This window comes from Malaclemys terrapin, chromosome 10 (genome assembly GCF_027887155.1).
Source record: "Malaclemys terrapin pileata isolate rMalTer1 chromosome 10, rMalTer1.hap1, whole genome shotgun sequence".
Lineage (NCBI taxonomy): Eukaryota > Metazoa > Chordata > Testudines > Emydidae > Malaclemys > Malaclemys terrapin.
Window position 1 is genome coordinate 82940563 of NC_071514.1, and position 13025 is coordinate 82953587.

Here is a 13025-nt window from a genome sequence, read left to right on the forward strand (position 1 = left end):
TGGGATTGTTCTTATCAAGTAGGATGTTAATAACTTTTGACTGAAGCAGAGGCATGTTTATTCAAATATGCCTTTCATTTTGGTGGTACTAGTAATTAAGTCCTTTATTTTATTTTGACAATCGTGTCTAAACAGTTGTGGAGCTACAGTAGCTTTAATTTAGCAGTAATTCCCTTACCTGCTTAGAGATAGTTTGTGGTTTTAAGGAGAGAATGGTTGAAAAGAATTTACTCACCAGAGGATTTTGTACCCTGGAATCTGACATGGGTTGGTCATTTTCCACTTCCTGTTTCTGTTTATATTTCTAACCATTGAGGAAAACGGGGGTTTCTTTGATCAGAAGCAAGTTCTAACAATCATACTATAATACTGAAACTAACTCTTGGTGCTTTGCATAGGGTGATGTTGAGGTTTTCCAGGCATTAAATAAGTTTCACGTCACTTCTATGAATCAAGGATGTATTATTTGTTATCCCCATTTAGAGATGGAAAAAGGGAGAGACAGTGAATTTAACTGACTTGCCCATTGTCAGATAGCAAGTCTGTGGCAGAGATGGATGCATCTCCTAGCCCTGAGCTTTATCCACAGATCATCCTGCCGCACTATGGTCTGCAGCCATGTGTAATTTTGTTACCCTTTTGCTATTTCCACCCCGGCACTGAACGTGTTGTGTGAAACTCAGCCCTGGTGTAGGTGAACACAAACTCCATTAAATTCGGTCAGAGATGTGCCTGGTTAACCCTGGGCCACGTTTTCTTGATAATCGCTCTTTGGTAACTGATCATGATCGATACTGGAAGGACCATAACTCCTTATTCTTAAATACCTTGCTTACTGCAGTGTACCTGATTGCTAAGTGCAAAAATGTAGTTGCAAGGAAAAATAAGGGCAATTTAGATAGGGATTCAAAAAAAGGGATCTTTCTGATCATTTTTCCAGTCCCTTGCATTTCTCACAGTTGCTTCTTCTCTGAGTTACACCAATATTAGCTAGCAGTAACCCCACTAAAAACAGTAGCGTTACACCAGTCTAAAACGAGGGTGATTGTCTGTCCTTCTCGGGCTGCAGTTTTAAATTCTGTTTTTAGAGTCATCGGCATGAAAACAGGATCCGTTCTCCTCCCGCCACCAGCAACCTGTTACCCTGTCTTCTTGCGATGCTGCCGGGTCCGTGCCCGGCACCCCAGAGATCTGTTAGCTCTCCCTGTTGCTGTAACTCTTGTGTCATTGTCTTTGTGCTTTCGCTTTCTCCTCTCATTCTCATCAGAATCTCTTCTGCCCTGTTTTCCTGCCACTTTTATTATACCCCTTTAAAGCCTTTTTTTTTCCATTTTGCCCCAGGCTGCCAAATTCCTTCCTTCCCTGTTATCCCCTTATTATAATAACCCCCTTTATTTTCCACTTATTTCATAATTTACAGCCCCATGCTTCAATTTTTTCCCCTTAATTTTATTTGCAGTTCTTAATTTTTAGGCTGGCTGGCTGGCTGTCTCTCGCTCTCACACACAACTACCCAACTGACTGGGAATGGCTATTGAAAGCCCATGGCAGGGTCTGTTCCTGTGGCAAGGACATCTCGGGAATGGATGGGGTCTGCTAGCGAGCCTATAATTCCAGGATGCTACTGATCTGACTTCTTTGCTACTTCAACCTGAAACTGATGTGAGAAGAAAGCACCCAGCAAAAGAGGGGCAGAAGTTTCAAACTACTGTATCAGTTTAGTAACGGGGATCAAAACTTGTTTTAACTACATTTCCTAAACATATTCCAGGTGTGAAATCATAAACTTTCCTTTCCTCCTTTCTTTCTCTCGGCCCTTCCCCACCTCAGGCACCAAGTTGTGGGTTTCTTTTTGGCTGCAGCAGAAAACCACACAAAAGATCGCACCAGCCCCCTTTCATCATTTTCCTCAATAAACCATCTTTCCCTGTTCCTAGGCTTAGAAGGGAGAGAGCACATCCACTGAATGCAATGGGATTCGTGGGTGGTCAGCAGCACCTCTGCGCGGGTTGAAGCACACAAGTTTAGGTCTTAACCTCCTTGTACTTTTGTTCCCCATCTATAAAATGGGGATATTATTAGTATTGTTTGTTTATATTACCATAGTACCTTGGGGTATTCCAGTCATGGACCCCGACCCCAGTGCGCTAGGTGCTGTACAAACACTGGACAAAAAGTCTCTGCCCGCAAAGTGTTTACAGTCTGTGTATGAGATAGGAGACAACAGGTGGAGAGACACAGACAAGCATGAGACAGGTTTGGTTAGCGTGATGGACTGCGGTCTCAGCACAGTATGATGATATTGCTTGCTCGTTTTACGTCAAAGGGTAGTAGTATGACTAGGCACTGGACTGCGGGTCGGGAGATGTGAGTTCAGTTTCATTCTCCGCCACAGACTCCCTGTGTTATCTTGGGTAAATCACTTAATCTCTGAACCTTCGTTCCCCCATCTGTAAATGGGGATGATGAGTATTACGCACTTTGGTGGTTAGACTATATGGATGAGTGTAATGAAGATAACCCTGTACATTTGAAGGAATAGTGTCAAGTGTTGCTGTTAACCATAAAAACAAAATCTAAAATAATTTGATCACCTGGAATCGTGAATGACCAATAGATGAAAACTGTGTGTCAAGATCTGGTGATCGTCTCTGTCCACTTAAACCATGGTTTTCAACACGCAACAGATTAAGGTGCGCCCAAATGTCCTGTTAAATTCATCTTTCTTAGGCTAGGTCTACACTACCCGCCTGAATCGGCGGGTAGAAATCGACCTCTCGGGGATCGATTTATCGCGTCCCGTCGGGACGCGACAATCGATCCCCGAATCGACACTCTTACTCCACCAGCGGAGGTGGGAGTAAGCGCCGTCAACAGAAAGCCGCAGAAGTCGATTTTGCCGCCGTCCTCACAGCGGGGTAAGTCGGCTGCGATACGTCGAATTCAGCTACGCTATTCACGTAGCTGAATTTGCGTATCTTAAATCGACTCCCCCCTGTAGTGTAGATGTACCCTTAGGGATTTATCATGCGGCCCATCAGTGTAGAATCTGAGCAACTTCCTCATGAAATCAGCAGCAAAAGCTATGTCCCCCAGGACTTCACGGAATCTCTTTGTTTAGGGGAGGGGGTTTTGCTTTTGTTTTTATTTCTTTTCATTTAATTCCCCTTTTTGTTTGTTTCCTTGTTTGCAGCATAGGGCTTGAAGTGGATGTCGGGCGTTGTGAATGTCATTCCTGTGGTGGAATTCTCCTAGACAAGTTGGCTATCAGTTGTTTGCGCAAACATTGCTCCGTATCCCAGCAGAGTGCAGTTTGAAAGCAGTTTGCAGTTCACTTATCCTGCTTTATAGGGTGTGATTCGCCAGTCCCTGCTTTCACATTTTACAGCTTAATTTGAAGCAGGGTTTTCCTTCCCACTGAGGGAGTTTTAAGTGCACAAACGAAAAACATTTTGTCTGTGGGAGAGAATATGTTAAGTTAGCACAAACCGGCCCAGAGTAAGGACAAACAACTGAAGAGAGTTTAATATTTTAATTTTAATATCTGGAGATATCCTATCTCCTAAAACTGGAAGGGACCCTGAAAGGTCATCGAGTCCAGCTCCCTGTCTTCACTAGCAGGACCAAGTACTGATTTTGCCCCAGATCCCTAAGTGGCCCCCCTCAAGGATTGAACTCACAACCCTGGGTTTAGCAGGCCAATGCTCAAACCACTGAGCTATCCCTCCCCCCTTGTTTATATGGGCAAGGCCAGTTCAAAAATTAAAAATACATAGACCCTGACGACTAATGTCTGTTTTAACCATCAAGGTTCATATTTTAAAGTTTTTATGGGTCCCTGTCCTAAAAAATATGTGGCGCCTTAGCCAGTTCTCTCAGTTGCTTCCTGCCTGTGATTCCCCCAGGCCAGATCATTGGAGAGTTCAAAATGACTAAAAAGTGTGTGCCCGTATGTGGGTGGGTGGATGCTGGTGGTGGGTCGGGGGGCTAATGAAGGTTGCAAAAGACCAAGGAGCAGTAAGTCATCTTGTTGTGAGTCCCTCTGAATTGCAGACATTTGGTCTTGTTCTTTTCCACCCAGACTTTTTACCCAAACAAATACATTATTACTAGGCATGTGTTAACCGGTTCAGTTTAGATGCTATCAATGTCCCCTCTAATTTTTTACGTCCATATGCGGAATGAATTTTGTTATGTGCATCAATATGGAGGTGATGTATGGTGGAGGTGGGGCTGAGGAGTTCGGAGGGGGCTCAGGGCTGGGGCAGAGGGTTGGGGTGCAGGGGAGTGAGGGATCCGTCTAGGGGTGGGGCCGGGGATGAGGCATTCGAGTTGCAGGAGGGGGCTTAGGGCTGGGGTAGAGGGTTGGGATGTTGGGGGGGGGTCTGGGGTGGGGCCGGGGTTGAAGGGTTTGGGGTGCAGGCTACTCGGGGGGGTGCGGTGGGGAGAGAGGACTCCCCCCAGCCCTCTCTTGCCGCAGCTTGGAGCCAGGTGAGAGGCACTTCTCCCTGGCCACAGCAGCTCCTGCGGACCTGGGCTGAGGGAGGGGTGCCTCTCTCCATCTGCGCAGCCCTTGACAGCCTGCTGCCCGGCCGTGCAGCTTACAGGGAACTTAGGTTGCTATCCCAAAAATTCCCAGTATAGTTTTCTCAGTCTGTGTGTGGTGGGTGGGGCAAAAGGGGGTGTTCACCTGTTTCCACATTTCCTGTAGCTCTGGGCTTCCTTGTCATCAGCACGGGTGAGGTAACCTAGAAAAGAAGTAGCATGTTCTGGCTCTGCTGGTGCCAGGGTATCTCTGGAAATCTCACAAGAGTTCCAGGCCCGAGAGGTTTGGATGAGTTGTCCAGATTTCAGGAAGACTATTTGAAATAGGGTACTCCACCTTTGGATGGTCACCCATGCTCACTAGTTGTTACCATTGTGGTTATAGTGAACATTTGATGGCTGGCAGCATTCTCTGTTCAAAATGAGGGAGTAGCGCCTTCTATAACATGTTCAGTGGCCACCACTTAAAACTTACGCCGGTATTTGAGCTGCCTCATGTAGGCCCTGATCCTGCAACTTACAACATATTGGCTGAAGTCACTTGGGCTCTAGGCAAGTGCAGGTGTCTGTCCTTGCATTGGAATTTGCATGGCCGGGGTGGTGGTGGTGGTGGTGGTGTTTGCTGTTCTCAGTACAGGGGGGAATACCATGATATCTCTGATACCTCTGTATGGTAACTACTGACCTAGATGACTTTCGTTGGTCACCACTGTCATGGTCTTCTTGACTCCCACTTTCCTCATCCATTTAATGTGTGCTCCTAGCAGAGGGCATTACAAATAGAAAGACTGGGTTTAAGGTAAGAACCCAGGACTGTAACTGGTTCCCCCAAACGTAAGCTTGGGTTTATTATTACATTCTCTTAATGAGTATCAGCAGGAAGCAGCAAAACTGGGTTTTCTTATTTGGTGGCATGTCATGGCAGGGATGATAAATTTGATCGGAAAGGTAAACTAACCTCGGAGACTCTGAAGTGTAGCCCAAGCAATCGTGAGACTGTGCAGTTGCTATCTCTACAGCCCTTTCATTTGTTACATTTTATGTGACAGATTTTGGTGATTGCTCGATATTTTCACTCCACTTTGGACCCAAACTGTTTATTTCTGTTGGAAAACACTTAAAGATCCTAAATTTGTTCTTTTTAAACAATTGTGTCACTTTCATTCCCCCTTCCCCTTTTCACGGTACAAGACTTAGGACCGTAAAAGCCTTAAACTGTTCTTTGCTTGTAGCATTATTAAATAAATAACTTGGCTTCTTTCCCTCAGTTCCAAGTTAGTGCGGTTTATTTTCTTTTGTGTGTGTGTGTGCGTGTGTGTGTGTGTGTGTATTATTCAAGTAGCTGGAGCTACACAGCATGGAGATGCATTTGGTTAATTTCATCACTGATTTGTTTGGAAGTCATATGATATAATGTCCCAGAGTACGGAGACAGCTGAATGCTGTTGATTGATATGGTTAGTGCTGTTTCAGAGCATGGTAAATTAAATTACTATAGTACCAGGAGGACACACAAGCATTGCTGCGGCTTCTAAAGAAATGAAACTTTTATCCAACTTTGGTTAAAAGAGTGACATATGGTGGAAAGATGATAACATTTCTGAAAATTACCAAATGTGACTAATTTGTTTGTTTTCATCTTCAAAGAAGTACTAGGTATCACGTCGTAACCATCTAGCTACTCCAAAAAGGATCATTTTTGCCACAGTAAGAGGTTGTATATTGGGCATAGCATATGATGCAGTAGAATCAGTTTCTCACGTCATCCCACAGGGTAGCAGATGAGTAATTCCCATTGGCTTCGCTGAAAGTTCCTTGTATCCTTTGGTGGGAGAATAGGTCTCTCCCCTCCCACTATACATATACCTACACCACCTCCATCTCATTTGATTTTTCTGAAAGCAACTAACCCAAGTGGTCATAAACTTTTTAAAAAGAAAATTACTTTCATGGTTCATAATTTAGTGAAAACATTTTTAAGTTTTCTTTTGTGCATTTTTCATAATTATGATGCTTAGATACAAAAGTGGGGAAGGAGCCTTGCACCAGGTCTGCGCTAGAAACGTTGGCAGGTATAATATTGTTGGGGATAAGGATGAGGTACTTACATTTCAGTACTGGCCAGAGTCCTAGGCTATGTCTGCACTACTCACCTTTTAGCGACACAGCTGTGCCACTAAAAGGCGCGTAGTGCAGCCGCTGTTTGTCGGCAGGAGAGAGCTGTCCCTCCGGCAAAAACCTTCCACCTCCAATGAGCGGCGGTAGCTTTGTCATTGGAGAGCTCTCGCACCAACAAAGCGTTGTTCACACCAGCGCTTTTCATTGGTAAAACTTTTGTCGTTCGCGCGCGTGTGCTTTTTACTGACGAAAGTCCAGTGTAGACAAAGCCCTAGTATAGACGCAGTTACACCAGCATAGAAACGTTTGTCTGGGAATAGGCTGTACCAACAAAAACACTTTTTGCCATTGTAAGCTGTCTACATTAGGATGTCTGTCAGTATCGCTATACCAGCAAGCCTTTTCTAATGTAGACCTGGCCTTAGAAATACCATAGACAGAGAACCAAAAGAACAAGGTATATTTACAGCTGTGAGGTCATGTCACAAGCCCCCCCTGCACTCAATTGCTGCCAGGTGTATCCTTTGTATAGCGATTCAAGTAACAATATGTTTATAAACAAAAGTCTCGAAAGCCAATTGAGATCCATTGTTTCTATTGCCTTCAATGCTTTTTTGGATCAGACCCCTAAAGGAGAAAAGTACAGGACTGCAACTGAGGCAAATGACTATGGAGCGAGATGTAACTGTTAATTGAATTAATGCTGTTGAGAGTGTAAACTCTTCTGGGCAGGGGCTGTCTCTTGCGATGTGTGTGTGGACAGTGCTTAGCAAACAGGGCCCTGATCTTGGTTGTAGTCAGTACAGTACTACAAACCATACTAATGACTAAAGCAGTAGTCATGTATTTAAAACCTGCTATAATTTAACTGTAGTATTGTCAAGCTTAAAAGGGGGAAGGTGGAAGGAAAACCTATTTATGCGAGTACACCTCTACCCCAATATAACGCTGTTCTTGGGAGCCGAAAAATCTTACCGCGTTATAGGTGAAACCGCGTTATATCGATCCACCGGTGTGCGCAGCCCTCTGCTCCCCCCCCGGAGCGCTGCTTTACCACGTTATATCTGAATTCGCGTTATATCGGGCTAGAGGTGTTCTTTGAAACACTTACAGCTGCTATCACATAAAATGCTTTAAAAGATTATTCTGGGAAACTTTGTTTGCAAGACATAAGTTTATTATTTACCCTCATCTGAATCTTTGCTATTTCAGCATGAAATGTACTAAATTCACACAATATTAGGTACTTGCCTCACCCTACCAAACACAATTCATTTGGGGCCCGATACCACAAGGTAAAGAGCATCTCCTGTTAAATCAATAGGTATTCAAGGTGTAAAGCACCTCTCTGAGGCACTTGATCAATCAGGGCACTTTGTTGTTAGGTGTAGCTGTAGGAGATGCAGATTCTAACAAACAGCAGCATGAAAGATTAAGGAACAAAACGGTTCAGGATTCCAGTTTATAAGCACAATCAATTGATAATAAAAGGAGTGCTGCATACCAATTCCAAAGTAGAAAGGTTTCTAATGCCAAATCCCCAATTTACTTGGTTTAACCCACAGTGCAAATACACTGGTGCAACAAAGTTTGTCCAGTGCCTGATTGAGTGTTTGCGCTAAATGTTGCGTAAAGGCATAGGCAGAAATATTGTGTTCCAGTTTGGGTAAAAACCATAGTGCCACTGGTAAGTCACCCGTTACAATTACACGTTTCTTAAAGCACTAATGAGACGCAGTGAAATGGAGCTCCCAATTTTTTTTTTCCTATTTCAATACTCGCAACAAACAAACTAATATCTACCAAGTGCCTGGAGTCATTTGGAATTAGATTAAAAGTTTTCATCGGCTCTTCTTAATACAGCCAGATAAACCAGGCTAATAGTCATGTGTTGAGTTATTGAAGGGAAGTTCAGGTAATATGCAACCACCTTTAACCCTGTTTCCTAAGACCTCCTGCTTAGTGATTGTTTGTCTGTGGTGTAAACCATAGTCCAGTTCATAAATTATTATGTAGTTCCACTAACTTTAATGCAGTACAGGTTTCATGGTGTTTCATTTTGTAGTGTAAGCTCATTCTAGCTGTGCAAACGATAAAGCTCAAACATTTCTCATGTTAACCCCTTTCCTGCCAACTCGCCGTTTGCAGGGCAGTGTTTTACTGCCACTAGTACCTTTCTGGGAATGTGCGTGCGCGTTTTACACTGGGGAATGACAGTTTATAGAACTCTGTTTTATTGCCAGGTTCCCGGTAAATCTAAAGAATTCTCCGTGCAAGGTGTAGCAGAGAGAGGGCCGGGGTTTTTGTTTTGTTTTGTGAAACCTTAAAAATGGCGATTCTAGATGGCAAAGTGAATCCCACTCAAATGATACTGAGCCTAGAATTTACAGGAATTATCATCACAAAGATGGTAGCAAATCCATTTAAATGCTCATCACAACATAATATACGGTGCCCAGTAATAGCCAAATAAAAAATAAGGGACCGTGACAAAGCCATACCTCATTTTACATATAATATCAACAAATCTTGCACAGCATGCTGACTTCCAGTGGCAGTGTCCACTGTACTGTACGACCCAGAAACAAGTTCCAGAGGCTGTTAGGGTATTAGATACCAATTCTTTTGTCTATCCTGATGTTCAAAATGTTAGAAGATGAAGCTCATTTCCCCTCCCCACACCCCCAAACTGACTGAAACGGTAACAATCTTTCAATCTGTGTATCTAGTGCCACAATCATTGCCTTGATATCAGTGATTTCAAGTCAGTTTTCCAAACATGGAAGAAATGTCATCCAGACATGGCTGTACCTCCTCATGAATTAAAACACATCCTATAATTGATCATCTGCATTGTATTTCCACCCTTTTGTGGATTGGCACAATTAGGTTTAGGGATGTCCAACTGGCTTAACATGAGCCAATTGCATTCTAGATCTCCATTTTCTAAGTCTGGCTGTTTTCACATCTGGGATTTTGTTTGGCCCCGTCTCTGAGGTTTATTTGTTCTGGATTGTGGTGTGAAGGTGTCAGAGCTTTGCCCCTTGAAGTATTGTTTCTGAATTGCTAAAATATTGAGAATTATTTCTTGATCATTTCAAGGCTGAAGAATGCAAAGCAAAGTTTTCAGATCAAATTTCTGTAAAAGTGGTTTGGTGTATTGGATTGGTGGGTCTTACTCTAGGGATCTGAAGCAAGCAATGCTGCCCTCTGTAGGAATTCAGATTGCTCAACTTGAATTCTTCATATGGTAAGAGAGGTGTGTGGGGGTGTGTGTGTGTGTGTGTGTGTGCAGGTAGAGAGAGGTGTGTCTGTAAGTAAAATCCCTTAAACCTCTCCCCCCCCCCTCTTTCTGACTCAATCCCTGTTTTTCTTTCTCTTCCTGCATTTGAGTATAATTATTTAGAAATTGTATAGACCTTCGCTGTATTTTGCAGGACAGATTTTCAAATGATCTCATTATTGCAAAAACTGCAAAATAGTGTGACCACAGTTTTTCCGCAGGAGAAAAAAACTAAAATAGAAGCATTACCCCCATATTCATATATGATTTGTATGTCATATTCCATATGACACAGCACCCTTCCCCTGTTGTTAAATACCGATTAGACAAACCCCCACAGCTTCTGGGAATGATTTTCAAGAGCTAAAGAAAATGTATTTTGTGCTGTGTTGTAATCTAAAGTTTCTTAATCAGGGGGTTTTAAACAAGTGTCAGGGGGCCATGACCACCTTGCTTTTCCCATATTGCTAAATGGAAGGGGGTCTTATCCCTGGATAAAAGAAAGAAAGGTGTTGGGGCATGTATGGGGGGAGAGGGGGTAGATGGAAGTCATCCCAATCCAGAAGACACAATTCCAATCCATCTACAATGTACCTTATAGTACCTTACATTTCTCTTCCTCCTCATAAATATAGCTGAGGAAATAGTGCAAAAACTAATACAACATGTAAATTTCATTTGGTAGTATTCAGAACATGCTTAATTCATTATCCTTAAATTTAGGATTTTTTTTCTTCACAAGAACATTATGGAAAATCTTGTGAACATTTGTGCAAGTCTTTGCTTGTATCATGCAGCAATGTGGGTGTTTTTGTTTTTGGTGGTTTCTCCCCCTTTTCCTAAAAATCTGTCATCCAATCCAGGAGCATCTGTCCTATGGCTTCGGTGACTACTTGCAACATGCATGGCGAATAACACATAGTTGAAGTGAACAGCAAAATAACATTGCCTGCGGGATACTTAGCTGTAAGGCCACATATAAATGCAAAGTGGTGTGGTGGTTTAGCATGAGAGCCAGTTTGAGGGGTCTTTGAGTTTGGACCGTCTAGTTTTCACTATGAACCAAAGAGCTGGGGTCTGAAAAGTAAATCTTACTCGGAGTCTATTGCAGTGGGAGCAGAGATGATCTGCTGCAAGACGATGTATTCTCAGCCTCCCTCCATCCCATGCTGGTAATGGCAGAAGGGAGTCGGCAAGTTTCACTGCTCTCTCCTCCAGCCATTGCCTTTCACGGCAGTGTCCAGCAGACTTGCATGTCGGTGTTCTCTACCTTCCTTGGTTTTGGAAAAAGTAATTGCTTCATTAGCGCTTCAAGAACTGGATGGTATCCAGGAGGGGGGAGATCTCCTTAGCAGAACTAGACTGCCATCTCGGCCTGGGTTTTTGTCTGATCTCAGTCCACCTGCCTTAGGAAAACCTTTTGCTTTTTAGTCTCCATTCCCTTTCCAAGCACTGGATGTAGTCCCCCTGTCATCCTCTGCCAGACCTGCTCAGATGAGGATTCTTGTTGACCCCTTCCAGCCAAACATGGAGTGCCAAACTACCTTCCTGTTCGGGTAGCTTCTGGAACCAGAGCGCCTCTCAGACCTCCCATTACTATTTGACCATGCCTGCTCTGACCAGAGTGCCCCTCTGGTCCTCTGATGTTACTTCAGTCCACCATATATCCCAGACCTGCCTTTTCAGAGTAAGTGACTCCCTCAGACTGTCATCCTGACTCTACCTCTGACCTGCTTCTTGTTAAAGTTCCACCTTATTTGCCTGCCGTTGCTATTAGTCCAGCATCTTGGAAACACTATTTGGAAATCTCCCATTCTTCAATATCTGGCCTCTCGAGCCTCCCATTCATCTTTCAGCTAGATCACTAGGTCGCATCTCCGCTTCCTGTCCCATCCTGTATGACTGGGCATCAGTCACTCTCCCATCTCTACCAGGAAGTGCCAGGAATGACTGGTAGCAAGCCTTGTTATTCAGTGTATCTTTGCCTGGAAGATGCCTGTTGTACCATATGGTGTTTCTAAATCTTCCTGAGCCAGTGCTGTAGGTCTTGTTCAGCTGCCACTAAAGCAACCAGAACAGATTATTGTTGTCCACTTGGTGGATCTGAACGGTGACAATGCCATCTTCTTTAAGTGAGCCACCCTCCTGCTGATGCTTGGCAAAACCAACGGAAAGTCTGCCCCACTTCCCGCCGGGACAGAAGCCGCACAAGGTTTCCATACGTTTTAGATCAAGGACTGGTCACTGCGTCACAAGCTGCCACTTATTGTAGCACTTCCCTTGGTGAATTCTTTTTACTTCCTTCAGATGGTGAATTATAACAAACCATTTATTTAAAAGCATGAGTCAACCCACACGGAGTAGCTTACTACTATTGGATTCGGGCTCCTCGAGTTACTGTTTATATAAATTCATCAGGATGGTGAATGGGATTTCATTATTTCCCCTTCTATCAGGGGGTACGGAATCCAAAAGTGATTCCCTTTTACTGGAATCAAGCAGCTTTTATCATTGTTTGTAATGCTGCTTTGCGTTTCTACAGCTCCTTCCATCATCAGGTTTTGCAAACGTTTGCTTCACAAGCATTATCCCCATCTTACACTTGGACATGGATTAAAATGGACACTTGGATTTGAAATCTAGTCAATTTCAAAACTGAGTTTGAGACTTCACCTGCCCAAGTCCCCATGCTACTTTCTGTGTGTGAATTTGCAGACATATTTCCTTTTTTAATTTCTCTTCTGTTGCTATGCGTAAGATCTTCACGGGGGCAATGACTGACGCTGACTATGCAAGGAGAGAAGTGAAATTGCTTATACGTAGAGTGCTGTGAAACAAAGTAAACAGGCTTAGAAACAGAGCAATCCGCCCTCCACCCCGGAAAAAAACAACAATCTTGGTCTTTTCAGTTATAGTAACTATGGGATTACTTGTGATAGTAGCTAAACGCATTTCAGACAGACGTGCCTTTATCGAGTCAATGGTGTTCCTTTAAGTGACTTAACCAAGGACATGAAGTGAGTTTGTGGTGAAGCAAACTCCTGGTCTTCTGACTTCCAGCCCTGTGCTTTACTCTCAA

General features: G+C 43.5%; 1 protein-coding gene across 2 annotated transcripts in view; it reads left to right on the forward strand.

The window, feature by feature from the left end:
• LMF1 (lipase maturation factor 1) overlaps positions 1–13025 on the forward strand; it is a 340789-nt gene that overhangs the window by 204337 nt on the left and 123427 nt on the right. The gene's annotated exons all lie outside the window — the stretch shown is intronic.